Source organism: Phaethon aethereus (assembly GCF_964289735.1).
Source record: "Phaethon aethereus genome assembly, chromosome: 1".
NCBI classification, from domain to species: domain Eukaryota; kingdom Metazoa; phylum Chordata; class Aves; order Phaethontiformes; family Phaethontidae; genus Phaethon; species Phaethon aethereus.
In genome coordinates, this window is record NC_138575.1 from 19,416,496 (window position 1) to 19,439,846 (window position 23,351).

Genomic DNA, 23,351 nt, shown 5'->3' on the forward strand with positions numbered 1-23,351 from the left:
GTGTGTTTGTTTGTTTTCCCTGTCTTCAGTTTGTCTTCACTCTCTCTCTTAAAGACATTGCCTTCATCTGTCTTTATAAGGGATCAAGTTGTAAGAGGTTTTGATCAAATCACCACTCTATGTGCCACAGTTTAGAAGACATGAAAGAAAACACTAAGTCCATAAAAGCATTAGAGCCATCATTTGGACACAAGAACATGTTTCTGTGTAAATCCCAAAGAACTGTGCTATTTTAAGATGTCACATTCAAGTCTTAGAATAGTATTTATAATTTATGAAATATTAATAATATTTATATTACTGTGGTCAATTCCAAAGTTTGGAAGTAATGTGGAATGAAGAAATTAAATATAAATCGGAGTGAGGTTTTACTGATGAGGTAGATTTTACCTGAGACAGAGCTATCCCAATAAAGTAGACTTGCAAGAGCAGGTTGACACTGAACAAGCTAGAGTTCTGTAAGTGATGTTTTTTAAGTGTCCAGAACCTTTTCTATTATTATTAATGTTAACTACTGTATTTAATAATATAATATTAGTAATTTTTGTAGCAAACTTGGAGAAAACTTGCTACCAAGATGATTAGAGACATAGACCATGACTCTCTGTCTCTAATCTTAGGATGCTAAGGAGTGATGTGATAGACCACATGGAAAGAAGAGTATGAGTACTTGAAGGAGAGTTATGGAGATGACATAATGAAACTTACTTCAGTAGTGGTAGAGTGGAGCTGGAACAGGTTACCTACCCTTAGATGTTTTCAAGACTTTTAACACAAAGCCACTGCTGATCTGCTCCGGTATTGAAGATAGTCCTCCTCGAAACAGGAGATTGAACCATATGACTGTAAGAGATCCCTTTCAACTGAAATTTCTATGATTCTAAACGGAGAAGATTGTCTGAGATGCGTAGCATTTGAAAACCATTCAATCATCAAGTAGTTACTGACTTAACACATTTTCTCTTTCCAGTAACCCAGCCTAGAATATTTACATCCTTGTTTTTATGTGCTAGCACAATGGTCCTGAGAAGCACTATCAGACTCTTCTAACTCCTTTAGCTAAGTAGTGAAAGAAATGGAATTATAATTGCCTTTAGTATAGACTACTATATAGATATTAACTGTCTTTCAGAAGCACACTGTCTGTTTAAAAATAGGTGTGCATAATACTGTATTATGTGCATAATAGTACATTAAATTCCTCCTAATTTTTTCCCTGTTCAATAGGAGTTATTTGTTTGTTTGTTTGTTTGCTTATTTATTTTTTTTTATTTCTCCTCCCGCAGGAGCTTCCGTATGGTGTACTGGTCTATTTCGCATTGATACTCTCAGTAGTTGTTAACTACTTTGTAGACGGGAACTGTGTTTTCAGAAGACATTAGTGTTTATTTAATACCTAGAAAGGCAGTCATTCCCAGAAAATGATATATATATTACAGCACCTCAAGTTATTTTCTGCTGCTAGCTGATAATGGCAATTCGAAGTTTCTAATACAGGAGATCGAGTCTAATGAGAATGGTGGTGTAATGGGAGCCAAATCTGCATTCTTTTTCCTCTCTTCATCAATAAGTATCCCTTGTTTTTCTTCCTCTCACTTAAAAGAGTGGTCAGGACTTTCTGCCTTCCTTTCTCCCTTTCTTCCCATTAGGATTCACAGATCTTTCTTAGAAAAGACCTCTTGGCCACACACAGGACACTTCTACTCAGGTAAAAGTAATCTGAGAGGAGTAATGGCTCAGCACCATTCCGTGCTGGCCAACATAGGAGAAACTACCACGTAAGAGAAAGCCTATATATTTTTAATTTTAAACCAGTCTAATCTAGGCAGAAGGTAACTCTTGGTTCTCCCTTAGTGTAAGGGTATAGCTGACATTCTGCAGCTGTTTTCTAAGGCTGCAATCTAAATGCAAAAATTCACTACTCATTTACTGAATTAAGTTAATTAAAGGAATTATTGACTAGTCTATATACATGGAGAAACAACATCATCCCATTACTCTTAGAAAAATAATTCCTGAGAAATGTCTACATATCATAACATTGATCAACTTGTAGTAAATAAGCGTTTTCGTAGTTTTTAGCTGGAGTAGCTGTTGATGTCAGTAGCTATGTCTGCACTTCTGTCAGATCCCTCCGTAAGACCAGTCTGTCTATATCCGCATTGCAGGCTGTTTCAGCCCCACAAGAGCAACCACACCATGTTCAAGGTACAACGTTCAGAGTCCAGCTCAGGCATGACACCCCTTCCAAACCTGCTTGCGATATTTGCACAGCCCTCCGGTGCCTCGCCCTGATGTCAGGAGTTGAGGTAGCATAGCTTTCTTGGAGCTACATGTTGGCTCACCCTTCAGCATTGTCTTGCTCTTGCAATACAGGGCTGTGATGGGAAGAGGGAGGTTGAGCCAGCGAGGGAGAGTGGCAAGACTGCGTAGTGTAGGTTGACAGAAGAAGTCTGTCTACTATGGGGACTACTTATCTGCCTGTACACTCCAGCAAAGCAGCCACAGTCAGCAGGAGTGGATGAGATGGATATGGCTGAGCAGACACCATCTGCAGTCATTCATAGAGAATTGCCATCAAAACACAAAATGGAGTTGAGTATGTGCAGTGTTTGGGTCTAGCATGCAAGACAGATTTTGATTGCCCAGAATCACCATGGACTGTGACACAGCGAGTTGCTGTATAGATATGGATTGCATGAGAATGGTGGTCTTGGGTTAAGAGACAATGTCAAAACAGAGACTGTTAAAACCAAGACTAAATTCACTTTTGCCTGTCTTCAGTTCCAGTAATCTGATTATTTTTTTTACCACATAACTCTCATAAACTCTTTACCATAAACAAAGAGAGAACTAAGAAGCATTTTAAGGACTTTCATTGAGGGGGAAAAAAACCATAATTGTTTGTTTGAGATTAATCTGAGCACTGCATTGTAGGGTTGTGGTCAACCTATCCTCATCTGGTACAATAAGAATAATACTGTATGGTGCTAGTCTGGTACCATAACTTGAAAGAATAAGTGTAGCACACAGAATCAAGTTATATTTCCTTTGTCTTTCTTAAACAAGTCAGATTCCCCATCCAAGAATATGAAATTTGCATTTTTCTGTAACGTCCAGCTTTGGAGAACAGACATATATGAAAGCAAATTTCCCAAATTTAAATTTATATTTTATTAAAATATTATTTTTAATCATTTTCCTTGGAGGTTTTTTTTTTGTTTTTTTTTTTTTGCTTTTTGTCATGAAAAACTGCAGCAAGAAAGATGGAAGTAGGCAAATTGATTTTTGCTACGGCAGGAAGAAACTTTGTTCCCACACCATTTTTATTCCAACATAACTGTGAGACTGAAAAACAGTGTTCAAAAGAAGAAGAGCAATCATTGTGTTGCTTACAGGTCCTTATTCATTAACTTCTTGAATGCAAAATAATTATAACAGTTTGTTTAATACAAACAGTGTTGGTTTTGATTTCTACTTTCTCATTGTAAGTGTGGATCACATTTAGAGGCCAGAGTATGAAGGAATCTCCATAGAAAGAATACTTCATTTATCTGCATAGCAATGTTTCCTTTTGCAGACAGAAGATGCTACCTACATTTGGGTAGACTGTGGTACAGAAGGATGAAACAGAGAAGAAGTCACAGTCTAGTGAAGTGTCAGGATCAAAAAAAAAAAAAAAAAGCTTGATGTTTTTGCTCACATCAGGTTAGCAAAGTTCAGAAATAGAGGGCAATATTTGCTTGTGCAGAGCTCATGGTTGTTATATTTCCAATACCTGGATTTTACTCTGAGCTACCTCCACTATATCCATACTACACTGCCGTGGGCTGTCTGGATACACTGTTGAATGCTGAGCTGTGTGGTGCTCAGTGAAATTTTTAATGAACAATTACAACCCAGCTGTTTTCACAGATCAGAGCTTACCTGCTGAGCTTGCGACATTTGACAAAATCACAGTGTAGAATGAAACGGCTCAGGCCATCCTATCACCTGAAAAGGTCTTCTTTGGTTTTGGTGTGGGGTTTTTTTTTTTCCTTCTTTTTTTTTTCCTCTGTAATTGGAAGACTGATAAATACTTAAATAATGCAAATCTATTAGATCTCTTTAGAGAACTTCTAGGTTAAACAGATTTAACTCAACAAACAGAGTGCAATTAACAAGGTGACTTGTAATTAAAATAATCCGTTCCACATTCTCTGGGCAGTATAAAACTGTAAAGGAGCTGGTATGATATTTGTTCACTGGATGACAAGCCAGTGCTGCCACCATTCTCCATAGGGCTGGCCTTAAAAGAATGGGGAGATCAGAGAGGCCAGAAAACAGATGGCTGGCTGTTGCACACACAGGCTCTGGAGAGGTGGGCCATAATGTGGATGACTTGCAACATCTGCCCGCCAACTTTAGACCTATCAGATAGGTACAACATTCTGTGTGCCCAGAGAGAGGACATTCTGTGAAATGCAGTTATTAATAACGTCTTGAACTGTAGATATAGACGGTGTATAATCTCAGAGTTTAAATTATCCTAAAGCAACACATGTAGCAGATTGTGTCTAATGAAGTGCGGAGTAGTGGGAGAAGAGTTTCATGTTTTCCCCCACTCTTTATGTTTCTTCTACAAAGTTTTGCACTGCCTTCAACTTTACCAACTTTTATTACACCCAGAAAAACAAGAAGTCAGTGTAGAAGTGCCCTCTCTTTTACACATGACTAACAAGAATTATGATGCTCATCCAGAAAAAGTCACAGCCTATATCTGATTGTGTGATCCTTACCCTGAGACACCCACAGCAGTGCTCAACACTGAGTTCATGTACTGGAAGCCATATAACCATCTCAATGTGGGTCTAATTTGCCTGAGCTATCGTCCTGAGGGTCTTTTTCTTAGGGTTGTGTGGCAATATCCTGAGCATGACCACCTTGCACAGATGGGGTGGAATATCGTATCCCACAGCACAGCTCTTGAAATAATTCTCTAGTTTAATAGTTGCTTGTGATTTTGTATGCCAAATTTGAGGAACTTTGAAGGAAGCTTAACTTCCAAAATGTCTTGAATATTAACTGTCTGAACTGTATGACCAGTACCAGAAGTTGGGGATCTGACTGTTGACTAGAATGAGATTCACATTCTGTAATAATGTAATTTTATTTTTGTATCTACATGATAATAATGCCTTGCACTACCCTGTTAACACTGATGCAGGCACTGCAAAATGCGCAAGAATATTGTAAATATGTGTCTTTAAAAATTCAGTAGCTAAAAGCACATGAGTTCACTTTTTGACCCTATATGATGAGGAATACACCTGGCATAAGTCCTTACATGAATCGCAGTACGTACATCCTTATGTTAAAGTGCACCAATGCTCAGCTCTGCAGGTATAACCTGGAATTTGCATGAAGCAAAATAATACTTCATGGAGCCTAGGACTTCACTTTTAAGGCATCTTAGTTTCAAAAGACATTATAGTGTCTTTCCTTATTTTTAAGCAAATACCAAGTTAGTAGTTAACTGTATAGCACATTAGAAGACACAGCAAGTTCCACAACAGGTAACGGCAAAGGGCACATTTACAGTTAAAGAAAGCCTGGTACTCTGAAGTGTCCTCGCCACTAAGGAAGCTCAGCTGTTTTAGAACTGTGCAAATTTGCTGCTTTTTCCTTTTTACTATTCAGTATTATTTTGACCAGAAGTGCTGTGAAACAGATGAACACTGCATACAACAAGGAGGTAATCCCCTAAGCAGTTTTGGGATCATCCATGCTTAATATTTTTAAGCCTTATTTTGGATCTGTCTCACACACGTGACTGTCTTGCCCTTGACAGATCTGGCATGCACCTCAGCTTTCATTCTCTTCATTTTTATTTTGGGTCTTCATTAATTAGGAGGATCAGAAACAACACTCTTTAGTAGTTCTCACGTGATTTACCAGGGGTGATCATGGTCTGTTCTCAGAAATGAAATAATTTCACATGAGCAAAGAGTCATTTTCATAGTTCTGCTAACAGAGAGTGGTCTTTCTTTCTAATTTTAAAAATCTTTAAACAAATTAAACTGCTCGTGTTAACAGGATTGCATCCTGAGCTGTGAACAGCAAGAAAGGGTAATCCAAAAATGCCAGTGAGGAGGAAAGTTGACAGTTATCATTATATAGGTCTGAAAAAGCTGGTGTTGGAAGCATTAAACAAATGTGTTCCATTGACTGACAATAGCCATATGTGTTGGCACATGTTGGCATGTAAATCCGTACAGCAGATAAAAATGTTTTAATAGGAAATGTTTGTAAAATGGCTTGAAAGTCTAGGGCACTGTCCTGGTTTCAGCCAGGATAGAGCTGGTTTTCTTCACAGAAGCCAGTGTGAGACTGTGTTTTGGATTTGGGATGAGGAACTGTTGATAATGTGCTGATGTTTTGGGTTGCTGCTGAGCAGTCAAGGACAGTCCAGCTTCTTGTGCTGGCCTGCCAGCGAGCAGGCTGGGGGTGCACGGGGAGCTGGGAGGGGACACAGCCGGGACAGCTGACCCAGACTGGCCAAAGAGATATTCCCTACCATCCGACGTCATGCCCAGTACATAAACTGGAGTTGGCCGGGGGGCGGAAATTGCTGCTCGGGGACGGGCTGTCGATCACAGGGTGGTGAGCAATTTCTGTACTGGGCCTCACTTGTTCTTGTACATTCCTTTGTTGGTATTATCATTATTGTTCCCTTCTTTCTTTCTGTCCTATTAAACCGTGTTTATCTCAACCCACGAGGTTTTTCCTAATTCTCTCCCCCGTCCCACTGGGGGAGGGAGAGTGAGCGAGCGGCTGCGTGGTGCTTAGTTGCCGGCTGGGGCTAAACCACAACAGGCACAAATTGAATATTTACTAACAAAACATGATTACTGATAATATGTATTTCCAGTTAGTTTTCCTGTTTAAATCTTTTTTTTTTTTCCTCCCAATTTTTCATCAATAAGCTTTCAAAACACACAGAGAGGAACAAATTTGTGTTAAATGTGAGTTCTGTTTAAAAGATGTTGAGGTGCAACAAGCTTGACCTGTCTTACTTAGTCCTCTTTATTTCTACTGCATTTTTATATCAAAAGTCTGTCATAGACAAAGGAAAATCGTCTAGTGCTACAAAAAATGTGACTTGTGACAAATGTTCATATATTTTATGAGGAATTTGGTAAGAAACAGTCTCCGAGTTTTTTTGGGGATATTGTTTTGATTGGGTTTATCAAGAGCATATTCCCTGTATAGAAAATATATGCAAAGTATTCTGCCCTTTTAGAACTTATCTTTCAAAACTACTAACTCCCTCACCCCTTGAATTTATAAAATGAAGTGTGAAAGATAAAGGTGGTCTATATACCAAGAAGGCAGATGTGACTTCACAAATACGGTTTCATGTCCGGCCATCTCTGACACGTGAGCAAACACGTATGAAGGTTTTAGTTATTATCGTAAGTCAGTCAGTATATAAAGCACTGGCTTTATTAAAATTGCCTTAAGGTTATGACAGGGAAAAAATGCACAGATTCTTAGAAATGTTCTTTAGGAACATTTGTATTTTTTGTGATTGAAGAACCCTGTTCTGCAACGGACCAAATAGAACATTTTCCAATTACGTTGTCTTTTAATAAAACTGTTTCTCTTGACATTTAGTTTCTTTAATTTAATAGCTTGTTTCTCTATGTTTGCAAAAAAGGAGGAAAACATGAACACATTTGTCATTTTGAAATCTCAAGTATATTTTTGAGATTTTTCCGGAGCTCAATTCAGTATTTTTCAGGTTCCTTATATGACCTTTCTAGTGCTTGTCTTGAGCTTACTCAAAACAGATTATAGCAGTAATCAATAAATAGCAATAATCAATGTAATAGTAAGGAACTAATTAATAGCAGCTCCACTTACAATAATTATATGTATATAATGCTCACTTGAAGTGATGTACAGAGGAAAGACAGTTTCTCAGATCCTCCTCCTTTATGGAGAGGATGTCTTTTCCCCTTTTTTTTTTTCACTTTCCTGTCTGTTTGTAGTTCCAAGAAGTACTCATATAGCCTTACAGTTTTTATTCACACTAACTAATGGATGCTTGTAGTCTATGTTTCCTTTTTTCAATGCTTTGACAAGCAGGAAAAATTTTCAGAATCAAGCTATTAAATTATAATAATAATTGGAAGTAATGCCATAGGGAGGTGAATGGGGTAGTTCATGCCTCTGATAACAAATGGCATCACTATATTTTCAAACTTAGGTTGCAGAAAACATATTTGGTTTATATTTTGAAAGCTTTTATTGCATTATAGTTTTTAAAGAGGATTTTGTTGTTGTTTTTAAATTAATTCTGATACTTAGAAGTATAAGAATACAACTTAGAGATGGTTTTCTCTGCATAAATCCTCTACTCATCCTTGAGCTATATGTACTGTCATATCCTTCCACAATTACAAAGTTGGCAGTTTTTGAGATAAAATATTAGCAATTGCCCAACTATTACCATTTATGCACTATTACAGAATTTCTCTAATATTACAGATAGTCTTTCCTATCTTCTAGCCAACTTAAAATATTTTCGCTGTGTAATGCCATTTGGTTTATGAGATAGTCTTGGTGCATTCATGAAAATGAAGATTGCCAAAGAGACAATGAAACGGAGCACATAGACCATTTCCATCCTACATCTCATTGTCATGCTATGAAAAATAAGAGATTTTTTTTTAAGATATAGCAGAATTAAAGAATCATTTTAGCAATATAAGTACAACCACTGTCTCATAATATCCAATGAATAACACATCCCTTAGTTCTTCTTGCTTCTGTTACCCATTTGTGTGCAGTGATGCAGCTGTGAAGTTCTTTTGGTTGAATCTTAGATATCAAATTTAGCATTCACACTAACTTACACAGATTTATCACATTCACTGGAGAGCTTTAGATTTCAGATGCTCCATTAATTTGATAGCTTTGTATATGAACTATTTAATTTTGACACTTTTGTTCTTGACTTCTTTTAATTTTTTCATGCACAGCAATTTAGTATTTATCATCTGTAATCAGGCCACAGCTCACCACTTTAGTTTTTACCTTCTCTAGTGACACAAAGCTGGTAATTTAAAGAATTAAAACCAAAACTCGGTGCATTAAAACTCAGATCATTGCTTTGGGCAAGTCATTGATGACTGTAAATTCCTTACTTCTGTAATAATCTTCTTCCATTCTTTAACATGAGCTTAAATTGTTGTCTCATGTTGCATAAATATAAAAACTCATATTTTTTTTCTAAGATTTTCCAGTCCTTATAAAAATCTTCCCCCAGATCTTTGTTTTGCTGCTGTGTGAGACTGAATTTAGCATGTGATTGTACCAGCCGATTTCACACTTTTAGGAAGAGTGGTCTTATGTCTTCAGAAAAAATATCCTTCCTTTTTCCCTGGTTTATATAACTTGAGTGTGCCAAAAAGGACAGAATCATTGATTTTTGCTTCTGACAAAGGAAAAATCTTTTTTTTTCTTCTTTTTTTCCTTTTTCTTCCTTTTTTAAAATAAAGTAAGTTATCTCAATTCTTATGCCACATCTCTCTCCTATTTAGTGGTATATCCAGCAAGATGCTGGAGAGAAAATGAGTGTTATTTATTCTCCAGTGTCCAAAGGTCCCTTGGCATTGGAAGAATTGCAGGTCAGAGTTCAGTGTGTTAGGTGACCTGTGAAGAAGGAAATGCTTTTTTCCTTTTGACTACATTATCTCATTCTGCTTTTTTTTTTTTTTTTTCTTTTTTGGTAAGTGATCAGAACATACTCCCCATTCCTGTGTTTGTGACTGTTTTTCTAAGCTAATTTTAGTCTCAAAAGTATAAATCTTTCCATCCAGACTATACTGCCAAAAGGATGTCAGGCATAATTGGGTTTTGGTTTTTTATTTATTTGCTTTGAGTATACATTGGGCTATGTGTATTATACGTACATCATTTAGCATATTATTTAAGGTGTCTAACACAAATGTGGGTCTTTTTTTTTGATTGTTTATAACTTTATTAAACTTTATCCTTTTGGACTGAAATTTTTCATTCCAGCTGCTTGCCTGGGGCTAAATATGGTTCATCTGTTTCCAAGAAAGAGACCAGGGAAATAATATGTTCTGCTTTGTTAAGCATGAAACTAGGAATGGGTAGGAAAGGGAGGAAACTGGGAGAAGCCAGTAGAGAGAAGATGGGAACTTAAGTGAGCAGAAAGGGGCAACAGTGAAGAGCTAGAAATTAATAGACCAGTTTTGTATGATGTCAAATTGAAGGGAATTAGGCATATGGGCTTAATTTGGAGAAAATGGGTAGAAGGGCATTCCCTTATAAATATATTTATGATTTCCAAATTTACTGTTCTTTCTCTGTTAGTCGACATCAGTGAAAACCATTGGACAATTTCTCATCTACATCCAGCTCCTCTGTCCATCTCCCAGCTCTGCGTCCTGCTGGCTCTACGGCAGGGATCTTTATAGTAAGTAAAACAGGGCCAGAGCACCAGCTTGAGCCCTGGCCTGCACTCATCCATCCTGCTTATTGGCATGGTCCTTGACACGTCGGTGGTCTGGGCCAGCAAGTGCTCTTTGAGGCAGTACCTGAGGGAGTAAATGCCAGGGGCCATTCCTGAAAGGAGCAGTGTGAACAAGATAAAATCAAGTTTGACTCCCTCCACAGTTTTCCATCACTTTTTCCATCTCAGCACACTTTTCATCATCAAATACTCCATGTACTGTCATGTCTTATCCCAGGGCATGGCACACAAGCAGTTTGCATGCTAAAAAAAATACCATTGTGAATGGCCGCAGTCCACCCTCCTATTATTTCAGACACTTCAAACCTGAAAATGACACAAACAACTACAAAAAAAGAACAAAACCAAAATAATAACTTTGCCTTAGAGCCCCCTGTTTAATATATGAGACTCAGAGAACATCTAATCTGATGCCATCTGACTTCATGACTAAGAAACTTCTCTGGGCCTCTTTTATGTCAATGTTGATATAGACAATGCACATTGCTGGTGCTGTTAGTTAATTGAAAAGGCAGAGATCTTTGTGATTAAGATGCCAAATCTGCTTATCACTCTTCTGTGTTCATGTTGGTTTGATGTCATATAGTGGGATTTATAATATTTCTAATTGCTAGCTTTCCTGTCTCCCTCCACCCCAAGTAAAATTACTAAGCAAGCCATGGAGCTTGGAGTATGGTTTCCAATCAAGTCATGTCTCATGATGGGCTCAGGCTGCCACCTTTCCTTCTATAAGGGCACACAGCATTTCTTTCAAGTACCCGAATATTTTTTTTCCCAGCAGTTATGGAAATATTTGTTGGTCTTTGCCAACTTTGTTTGAAATCAGCCAAATAACTTTTGGGTTCAAATGTTAACAGCAGGGACACTCAGTCATCATTATTAGGAAGTAAGACTGAAAAAAGGTGTTAGTAGAATATTATTAAGTTGAGCTGGAAAATTGAGACAGGGCTGTCTGTACATTTGGCTAGGCAAGGCTATACTTATATGAGCAGACACTATCATGTTGTCATAGCAGGCAGTGTTGTCAGAGCTCATTCGCTGTGATGTTAAACCTTCAGTGGTGAATTAGAGAAGCGGAAGATCTGCAGAAAGGTTTGTTTCCTGAATGATATCATGGAAAATTGAGTTTTATTCCTAAGTTCACAAATTTCTAAGTCATTCTGGACAAGTCACACTAAACTTTTCACAAGTCGTTCATTTAGGTATTCCTCATCTTCTGGAGGAACCTAGGATCTGAGATTGTGCTACTTCTTGATATGGCAGCCTAACTTCACTGAGGGTTACCCTGTGTCAGGGACTGTCTGCTGTGAATTTCCTTAATCAATGGAAAAGGTGGTGAACTCCAAAAGAAGCATTATGAGCTGGTGAATGCCAACAATTTGCACTGAGAAGTTACTGCAGGTCTCTGAGGGTTCTTCCCTCCTGCTGATTTCTGTTCAGAGGAAGAGTTTTTTAACGGTTTGTCTTTTCTCTTTACCAGGCCTCTCAGTGCTTCTCATAATTGTTTATTACAATTGTGACTCAGGTGCTAATCATAGTGTGCCTCTTTCCACTGAAACGCCTCAGCAACCTCTGTGCCATTGTGCTTTAAAATGCTGTAAACAAAATGCCTTTGAGGCCAGCCACTATTCAGATGACTAAAATAACCAATCTTGTTCTAGTAAAGTAAATGAGAAGTTCTGTAGATTTTTCTGTCTTTAAAGGAACAAGAATTTTGTTTTGAAATCCTCATCCAACTGAAATGACTTAGCATTTTGGATTTTTTGATGACTAGAATTTGACGCTCCAAATTTTTGTGGCGTATGATGATTTTTATTCCTTCATCCATCAAAACTTCTCAAAATAGTGGAATTCATCCATTCATCTAATACTAATGTGTTAGTCCACTGTTCCTGTGTGCATATGGAGAGAATTCTATTATTAATAGAAAAACAAAGCAATGTTAAGAATATTGGGTATAGTTATAACGCCGACTTCTGAAATTCCTTTGAGTATAGTATGTCTTTCATCTATTCCAGCTACTGGTAAAGAAAAAGGTTTCTTAAAACTGCTGAGTTAAAATTTGAAAGATCTTTCCCGTATTCTTTCTTGTTCTAATTATAACTTGTTAGCAAGTTACATGCATTTATATATGCTTATGCTTTATCCAAAACACTGATTTCACCTAAAGAGAGTATCTGAAGAAATAAAAATTTCACATAAGGCAATATCCACTTGAGTGCATCCTTGGTTTCATAAAGATAGGCAACATCTTCCCTAAGCCCCAATAGCTCCTTATAAAAATGTAGTGTCATTTTTCAACAGAGTATTTTCTGGAACCTAAAAACGTACTTTGAAGTGTCCTAAATTTTAAAGTGCTACTTGATGCAGAAAGTGGCTGCTTTTGGCTTCTTTGATATCTGTGGTTTATATTTTGCAAGAGGGTCCTGTTTTATAAATATATTATTTTAATTATTAATCACACTTTATCATTGCTTTATCAGTCATTTTGTCATATATTCCATAACTGCTACTACTGTGCAGTACTGAAAACTTTTTAGTTGAGCATGTGCAGAAAGATAAGAAAAATTATGTTCTTACGTGACAACACAGAGACAAAAAGCGGGATAGTCCTGTATTTGTGCTCTTTATTTTGATGCGTTTATTGTGTCTCAGTAAATGTCTTCAACATTAATACTACTCTCAAATTTTATCCTTGTATGTCACTGATGTGTATTTATATTACAAACGTTACTTGAATAAAAATGTTCTTCACTGCTTGTACACTACGCTGAAGTCTACTACTCATTTAGTTGAATCCCTTTTATATTCTCACACAGCTGACAAAAGTAATCTACTTCTTACAGTCAGTAATGTGAAGTTTAAATTGGAAACTCAGATCCTCAGGTCTTAAAAACAGTTCCCTAACATTTTAGATCTACTAATCAGGTTATCAGAATGGGGCTATTAAGGACTGTGATGTGGCATCACCTTGTTTCCATGATTAACTTACCTTCCCAGGTTTTCAAGGAGATTCTGCTGCAGACGAGGTCTAAAGCATTAAATTTCATGGATTAATCAAGATGAAAGAGAGAGTGATCTGTCCAAATGTGCATTGATTCATCTCAAAAACACTTAAAAATGAGAATGCTACTGAAAACCTAGCAGTTGTGGATTTATCAGTGTATAAAACCTGAGAGACCAATTCATTCTGAATTGTCAGATTAGCGGATCAGACACCATTTTCAAACCCAATTAGATGTGTTCCTCAAACAAGGAGAAAGTCATTTCTCTAAGGGCAGATTTTATCAAGTGCTTCTCAATAGTTTCTGGGATTAATGCTAAGTAATAAGTAGATTTATCACATTATTAACTTACTAATACCGTATCAAACAAGCATCACTCTCCTTTGCCCTACTGTAATAGCTACAAGTCTGATGTCATGCTTATTTTTGTTGAAAATTTTAATTAAAATTCCAGACATAAAGTAGAGAAAGTGCTCTGGGCTTGTTAGGTTGTATTTTTATTTTAAATTTAATATCAATGTTCTTGTCTTTCTTTCATATATCTTTTCTCTAATCCAAAATGATATTATCTGTGATTGCACTTACTTTTGAATGTCCAGTTTTGCTTTTCTACAGGCAGGTGGCTACCTCTCACTGCCAGTCAGTCCTTTTCTTCACACACAAACTGATCATAGGCCAGTATTCGGAAGATGCATATTTTTGTGATAAGATCTTGCATAGAGACCATTTCTTTCATAGTTTTTGGAATGAGGCATGGTCAGAAATAGCTTTGTGGTTACTGCATCTTTAGATCAGCAACTTTCCCTTGGGAAACATATAGAATATAAATCTACTGTTTTATAGACTGGACAGATAGGTTTCTGTGAGTACTACTCTTTTACATTTGTAAGAATTGATTTTATAAGATGGTGAAGTGCCAAACTCTTTAACAAGAGGGACAAAAATGACATTTAAGTATATCATTAAAATGTTAATAAATTATTGGCAACACGCTGGCACTCTTGGAAAAGAATGCTGTTGGTATATCACAATTACATCCTTTCTCCAGATTTAGGCCTGTTCTCTCTCTAAGAGGTGGTTTTTTATATTGTTATTTTCAACAGTCGTGAATCAGAACACTGAGTCCAGACCCACACAACATTTGATGGTTCAAAGAAAAGGCTTTTGCATTGCTACAAACTATTGTTTGTTAGCAATGTTGAGAGAACCTAAAGATAGGCTGAAAAATCTAAGAATTGAGGATTGATCAAATCAAGTATTTGAGTGTCCAGAACAGTCAAAGCACCTTTTATTGTTAAAGAAGGAAAAATGAGAGTTAGATGCCAGGTTGTAGCTATTTTACAATAGCAAGAAAACTTTCTAACCTTACATTTTGCAGCTCCACAATTTTGCTCTCTCACTTAGATGTGGAGTGGCAGTTCTGAGTTACTGTACATTCTCTCACAGTCCTAGTAATACCACCTGAACTGTATGAGGGTAGTTTTTGTGTAGAAGTGGAAAGATCAACTTCCATTAGAGCATATTTAATTCATCTGTTGGGTCTGTACACTATATATTTCAGTTATAGTGGAAACAATACCTACTTAGTAGCTTTCATGTTTATGACGCAGTGTCTTTCATAGTTATGTTTATTAACTATGCATTTAAAGATACTTTTTTCCCTCTCCTTGCCTCCCTGTTGTCTCTCCATGTCACAAATTGTCATTTCAGGACAGGATATTTGGCAGTGTCAGAATCACAGTCATGGTCATAGTCATTATCATAGATGTCAAGATCAGGCCAGGAACAGTCAGGATATTTTAAATAAAATCATTTTGTTGGTTTACGTAGTCTCACAATAGGGCTTTAGTTTCCATTTTTGCACTTCTAATAATCCAGTATAGTTTAGAACAGCAGTAGCACTGGAAAGATTAGGATATTGGGTCACTTACTTACTTACTTTTTCTGGTGTTTGATATAGGTTGCATTATTTTCAGCATGACAAATAATCAACAAGAGGAATGGAGAACATACTGGGACTGTTTTATAAGGTGCTCCTGAAGAGCAAGTGAGGTGCCTGTGCAGCATCACGGGCAAGACAAGTGCTGAATTTATACCTGGCTGGTTGCAAGACCATGTGAAAAGTGCTGTCTCCCACTATCCCCCTTTTAGAGGAAAACAGCTAACAACATTGCATTTTACCTGATATTGTAAGATTATATATATGTATTTGTTTTTTGCATGTGTGTATGTGTGTTAAACCACGACAAATACTTAGATTTGCTTTGGAAATACCTGCTGTGTCATGTGAGGCAGAGTACTGAGGTGTACTGCCTAGTCTTTGATCCTGATCTGGTTTCGGTGTCTAAAAAGAGATGCTTCTGGGCATCAGGAGCTCTAGTGTGTCGATGTAGTTGATTGTAGATGCCACATCTGCACAGGGCTGCACAACTTGGATAGAAGTTTCTCTTAAGGCACACGGTATCACTTGTTTGGATCTAGCCCAGTGAGGCTTTAGGTTGCTCTTAAGGCACTTTGTCTAGTTCTTTTTCTGTTTTTTCCTGAAGTGTAAACTTTCCTCTGAGACTTTCAGTTGTAAAGATTATACGTTATTAGCCTCATTAAGAAACCAACAGGGAACTTGCTGGAAAATAAGCTCAGATGAATGAATTATCATAATTATTAATTTATTTCATGCTTGAAGACTGTGTTACCCTCCTATCTTTTCAGAAAACAGCAGTCGGCTTGCTTTCGTTCTGTCTGTTTTTCTTAAACAGCTGTACAGAATTGTAAGCCATTTTGTTCTTTGTAGAACAATGCTGTAAATCTCTGTCTTTGCACTTAGGTTTGAGTCATTTTTCCTTGCATTAGTCTTATTTTTAATATACAACATCTTAATGCATGGTGCTGGAAATGCATGATTTATTTGTGATAGTCTACTGCGGTGTAGGATTTTATTTGCTTTATTAATAGAAACTCATCACCTTTACCTTTGCTGTGGGAGGTGAAAGAGCTTAATTCTCTCTGACTCAAACAGCACTAATCTGCAAATACATCTGAGCCAGGAGATGTTATTTGTCATTCCTCTGTATAAACTCAGGCTGAAAAAGATGTAGATATTAATGTTTCAAGATAAAAATACTTAACTTTTTTTTTCCCCCCCTAACTCTCTGAGGGATCTAAAAGCATGTTATATTATACAGAATTTATGGTTTTGTTTTTTTTTATTTATTGCCATGACATTAACTGTAATAATAAACTAAAGGTCAGTAAATCAAAATCTGTTACCTTTTCTTGATTAGTTTATGACAATTCTGCCCTCTCAAAGGCTTTGACAGTATGGTGAGAAGGGAAACATCAATTTGTATGCAATTTTTATTTTCTGAATAATATTCTATAAACCTAACTATGGACAAGTGACAAATAGGACTGTACACAGTTATAAAGGTAATTAATTTTCAAAGGAGAAGACACATAGGATGGAAGGAGAGAGGAAAGGAGGAAGGGAGAAAATAAACGTAGAGTCCCTCATTTCTTTTTCAACATAAGACAGTGCCTACCCCCTTTAAAGGACTGTGGCTACATGGTTCCTTGTTACTATTTAGTTCCCATTTGTAAGACGTTCATTTAAGGAAGAACAGTAAGTTTCTAAAGATCACAATATTTGTGTATCAGAAAGGTATGCATCAAAGTACAGTATGAAAACCATACTCACACTGTATGAAAACTATATTAATTTTGGACACATTGTTTCTCAACAGGTGGACACTCATGATTTCTTTTATGTTTCTTTCAAATCTCATTTTCCTCTTGCCTATAAATGTGACAGATTCTTTGCTGACTCTGTGGTCTGTTGTGATGGGCTCCTGGCTCATTTATGGGTTATCTTACCTCAGTTAATTCATCCTGCTTGGAGCTCCTTTTTTCACCTCTGCTTTTATATACTATTAGCCCAGAGAATTGTTTCAAGTAAACAGAAGAGCCCACCTTCAGAGAACTGAAAAAAGCCCTTCTCACAGCATATTAGAATAGTGAGGAATTGTGAAAAGGAGGTGGCCATAAGTGCAGAGTTCAGATAACCTGTTACCCACGTGGATGACAGCGGAGTAGCAGTATTGAATAGGCATCTTAGGGAAGTTAGACTCCTACCTTGTTACTAGAACGCTATGTTTACTTCATCGACATATACATTTTGCAAGTCTGCATTTATTTGTGCATTGATATTTTGACTAATCCATATTAATGAAATTATATACAGAAAACTGGAACTTAATTACATGGTAAGCAGGAGTGATGCATTGCAAAATCATCTTAATGTACTTGCATGTCCCCAGAGACTATTGGCAGCATCTGTTAATCTACTCACCATTGTATTAGTAGTGATTGGCAAAACCAGCAGAAAACAAGCCCTCCTCCCTATCATTCACGTAGTTTTAAGTATGTACTGCGCTGGGAAAAAGTTTGAAATAGAAGTCAATAATACAGTTAATGGAAGAATGAAACCCTTTTTGTGTGTGTTTGGAAACATAACCCTCCTATTTTTTCTTTGCCTTTGAGGTTTTCATTATTAGGAAGTCAGAAATTCAGAGTAAAAGTATTTAAATCTACTGAGCATATCCTTGGGTCCTTCCAAACACACCTTCAAAGAATGGCAGAGGTAACAAACTGCTTATTCTTCCTTTAGCACTGAAAAAAACCTGGTTCAAATCACAGCTGTGGTTTGAAAGGTCAAAATCTTCTACTACCTGTCTTCAACATAGTAAGTCATTATATGAAGTCAAGAATTAGTAGTCGTAATGCCTAATAGCCTATTTGCATTTCAGGATGTATTTCATCACAGTACAAATTCAGGTGTTTTCCAGTTTGGTAGTACATTCCCAAACAGTGATCATTGCATTGCAGTGACATACATGGGAGAAACCATGCTTACAGACAAGAAAGTCAATACAAAGACATACCTAGAAAAATCTCTGTGCTTGTTAGCACATGTGCCACGATTCTAGGGGTGACTTCACTTGCAATAGGAACTGGTAAACACTGGGGAATTTGTTATGTTCCTACGTAAATTATAAGAGTCGAATGACGCTTATTGTGTCTCCTTTCTCTCTCTTTGTCTCTTGTTACTTTTTCAGGAAAAGGGGGATTAGGAATTGTAACCTAAAAGGGAGAGAGGAAAAAAAATACATTTTACAAAAAGGAAATTGTAGCCTAGGATTTATGGACCTTGTTGATTACCGATCATCCTGTAATACTGAAAATGACACTTGTGAACATTTTTAAAATTTTGGAAGTGTTAAGGTTTTGAGGTTTCTGGGCAGTTTTGTGGGTGGTAGTTTACTTTTTTGTCAAAACAACAAGGAAAATTAAAGTCTGAAGTTATAGACCGTCTAGTAAATTACAGACCATCCAGCAAATTATAGACCATCCATCACATCTTGTAATATGGCTTGTGATATCGTAATATGTCCATTCTAGAAAAAAAGTGTTTTTTAAAAAAACTTCCTGATGGTACTATTTACTGTTTCTACACATATTTCTTGACCTGGTCCCTTTTTGCTTTTAATTTCTTCTAATCACTTCTGTATATTGCAGTCTTCAAAGTGATTCTGAGGGTAAATCAACGTAAGTGAAATGAAGAGGATGCTTATGATGGAGTTCAGATTGTATAGAAGTGAGTGTGCATATGAGTCTAAATTAAATACTCATTATACAAGCAGAACACGCTGTTTTGAGTTGCTAGAAATAATCATGAGGACTGAAAATGTTATTCATTCCAGAACAGTTCCAGTGTTTTAGTATACAGAAATACTGCTTTTTTTTTTTTTTGCTTTTTGAGGAAATTGGAGGTTTTCTGAGAATGAATACACTTACAGCTTTTAGTTCTATTACCTTTTGTAGGCAACTAATTTTTGATAAGTAGTTTAGAGAAGACATATTTAATTGGTACAGAAATCTGTTCTCAGATTGTAGTACAGGTGGTCTTCATTACAAAATAAGGTAGATGGTAGGAGCAACCTCTTTAAGTTGCTCTTCTATGAGCTGAATCATGGAATCATAGAATCATAGAATTCTAAATTGTTCCTATGTAAAGTTTAAAAAAGCTTTTATCTTTTTTAGCCCTATGAGAGGGCATAGTTGCAGCCTTTCTTGTCTTTTTAATAATATTTAAAGTAAAAACCATTTCAGAAGTGACAGGAAAAAAGTGATGTCATATCTTTTCTTCCTCAACATGTACCAAGTTCTGTTGAGAGGAAGAGTTAGTTATGCAATGGCCATTAAGAAATTCTGGAGAACCTGATGCTAGAACAGCTGCAAGGGCTCTTCCAGTGTAATCCCATATCAGTCAGCCCCTATCAGGATTGTCATAACATGCTATTTATTGTTAAAGGAAAAACACTGTTTAAATAACTAAATGACTGACATAAGACACTTGATCTTTGTAGGGGTCCTGGACAATTTATGCCTTGTGCACGTCAAGATTGGGTTTGTCACAATTGCCTATGCTCAGCTATCAGTGCACATGTGTAAACTCTCATTTGCAAAATATAGCAATCCTAACTGTTAAAGTTGCACCCCTGCAATGAAAGCTGCACAGAAAGCAGCTGTGCAGGAAAGAGGTGCTTAGGATTTGTCTGTTCCTAAATGGTCCTAATGTTTTCAAGTAAAATGCAGCCCTTTGTCTTCTGTAGTAAACACAGGTAAAAGGACATTGGAACCACCCGTAAGATGAAACAAGGCAAACAATACTGCATTCAAAAAGATGTGTAAATAATTTCAATTCTTAAGATTGGATGTGAACATCATATGAGATTTTCATTATCAGTCAGTCACTCTGTTACACTATCCTGTCAGGCCAGAACCTGACCTGGTCCTAGTATGAACTAAGCAAGTGGCTAATTTGAAGGGGGGGGGGGAAAAAAAGTTTAAAAAGCAATCAGTTTTTGATGTTGTCATAGTCTTTGCCTAATAAGAACTGGAATGTAAAGTCATTCTGTGTTGGCTATAATTCAGCATTATGCTAACAGGAGTCACATTTTCAACTGTGAATGACATTATGTACTATAAAAAATAGTATGAGAGCAAGAGATCAAAGTGGATGAAAGGAGAAATGATCTTCTTTTATTCACTTCTAGCCATATCTTTTCTTCATACATTGTTTGATTCTTTCATATGCAGTGTTCAACTCATTTTCAAAGGACTAGATCATGGAATGTCACAAAGACATAAAAAATATCAGTAAAAACAGTATCAGATTCTAATATGGATCCACTAACACACTTTTTTGCATAAAATATCCTTACCTGAGCCAACAGAATGTATTGCTCAGTGTAACAGAGACATTCGTTATTGCTGTACAGGTCAGATCTCAGCCTTCAATAGCTCAATTATTTGAATAGCATTTAAATCCCTTCTTCTTGTATGACACTTAAGACATGTATTCACGTATCCATCGTTTGACTCTTCATTTTCTTTATGTTTAAAATAATAAATGGGCCTAGGTGCAGGGAGATCTCTAATCTGTGTATTTGATTTTTAAAATGGTAAACTTATTTTTTAAATGCACTTCCTTTAAAAGTGAGGAAGGAGAAGGTTATTATAAAGAATTTGAATTAATAACATAAACCATAACTATAGTTTCTAAAATATTGAAGAGGATGAAAGCTATTTTTATCAAATGGGATTCTGAAGACAGCAGGGTTTTGTCTCTTGAATTGTGACATCCATAAGCTAAAAGCTTTCTTTCAGTTCATAAGAACGCTACTACACCACCAACCCATTCTCCGTAGTCTACAAATTTATTCCATTAGTGTACTTCTCAGGTGTTCCAGCATGCAAAATATAAACCAGAGATCTGAGTTGAAATGTCTTTTTCAGATTTTTTGGAAGACCTTGGACAGATGGACTTGGATTCATCTCCCTTAACTTCAGATGACTGCATCTCAGCTAGTCATCCTAAAATCCCTCTTTTCATTGGGGAGAAATGGACTAGTGGACTGGGTTCATCTGAACGTTTTAGACAGCCCCTCTTAGATGAGATGAATGTCTGAAGTGGCACAGGATATATTCCATCCCTTTTGTTGCATTGCCCTTCTGGGGAATGAAGAAAACGATGTTGTTTCATAGCTGCCATATCAACGTATAAGAAAGGATAAATAATAGTAAGAGGTGACTGAACCTTGATAGTCCATCAACCCCAAAAGATTCTGATTTATCTGTCTCCATAAATGTGCAGCAGTATGGACAATGAGTCAAACCAGAGGGAAGGTACAGAAATGGGATGAGTAATACATGACTGTAAACTAGGAGATTGATCTAAAGTGCTGATGGCATTTTATGAAGCATAGCAGGATGGGACAGTGGAAAACTAAAAAGTGGCAGGATCATCCCACCAAATGAGGATTATTTTGGATTAACAATAGTGATAGAGGTTGTTGAAATGATGATAGAAAAGAAGGTGGTATAAAATGCCATAAATAAGCATATACAGAGATGACATGTTTTTCTTATTTATTGCAGTTTATTGATATATTTAGTGAGAAATAATTTTATAATTTTTTTTTAAAACTTGTACTGCTAAGAAAAACTGGTTCTGTGTGTTATGCTGACCACATATACAGATGGTAACAGTTGAAGGACAATGTAAAATCCTGTGTTACTTAGTAAAGCTTGTTCCTCACTCTCTGGAGGAGCTTGCACTCTCAATTTGAAAACATTCTATTAAGAAACATTTCTCCTGGCTACGCTGCTTCTCATTACAGAAATCCTCTGCGTAGCACTCAATCAAATCTGTCATTTAAAACACTAGCTTCTGGAGATTATTATTATATAATAAGTTAGAAGACATTGTTCTTCTGACCAGAGAGACAAGTATTTTTTATTAGTTTCTCAAAATGAGAAAACCTGGGGAACTAATGAGAAGCTAGGCCTTCAAGGCCTCTAACCTGGAATCTGCATTTCAATACATATAATCTCAAATTATGTTGGCTGTCCTATATGTAAAAGTACAACATATGAATTGAAACATAACAAAAATGTTAACCTTGGGCATAGTGTAAAAAATACTTGCATGGCATTTCATTTGCATGTAAAAACTACAATCTACTAATTAGCTACATTAACAGGATCTTTCTTGTATTTCTGTGTTCATGCGAAACTCCACTACAAAATTACTCTCCTTTTCATGCATAGCCCTAATGGATGTTATCCTATGCTACCAGAAGTGTGAGGTCTTCTCAAAAGTTCCTGTGAAAAGTTCCTGTGTAGCTGATAGGCTTCTTCAGAGCGTAGTTCAGAGGCCAAGTTCATACTTTGGAGCAGGTCTTTCTCTCCTTTGGGTGGCAAGTGAGATCAGCCCCCCAGTAGGAGAATCTGAAGTTAACAGCCAAAAGCTTGTATCTGATTTCCTCTCTTCTTCTTCTTCCTTCTGTTGTTACCCAATTTTAAGAGAGGATCACTCAGCTATCAGTCCTCAAGGAACACACATAAATCTGTCAGGGAATCCCTTTATTACTGTCTAAAGAGAAGAAAACTTTTTTGTAACTCCTTATAAGCCTTTGCTTTTTAAGGTGAATCAGTCACTGTCAGGGTTTTTTTGTATGGGTTGTTTTTTTTTGGTTTTGGGTTTTTTTCCTTTGTTTTGTTTTGTTTTCTTAATATGCACATACTCCATGCAATATGTACAGGCTTATTGTTGTTATCGATACTTAAACAAACCAAACCACAAAACTTTTGCTATAGTAAACATTAGGGCAGCAAAACATTTCATCACTCAAGTAAGACTTAACAAAGTGAGAAGAATGGAAAGGTGGAATTACTTTTTT

At 36.6% G+C, this 23,351-nt stretch overlaps 1 protein-coding gene across 1 annotated transcript in view; it reads left to right on the forward strand.

Annotated features, from left to right (window-relative positions):
* The window catches only part of TAFA5 (TAFA chemokine like family member 5), a 431,534-nt gene that overhangs the window by 290,001 nt on the left and 118,182 nt on the right, over nucleotides 1-23,351 (forward strand). The window lies entirely within an intron of this gene.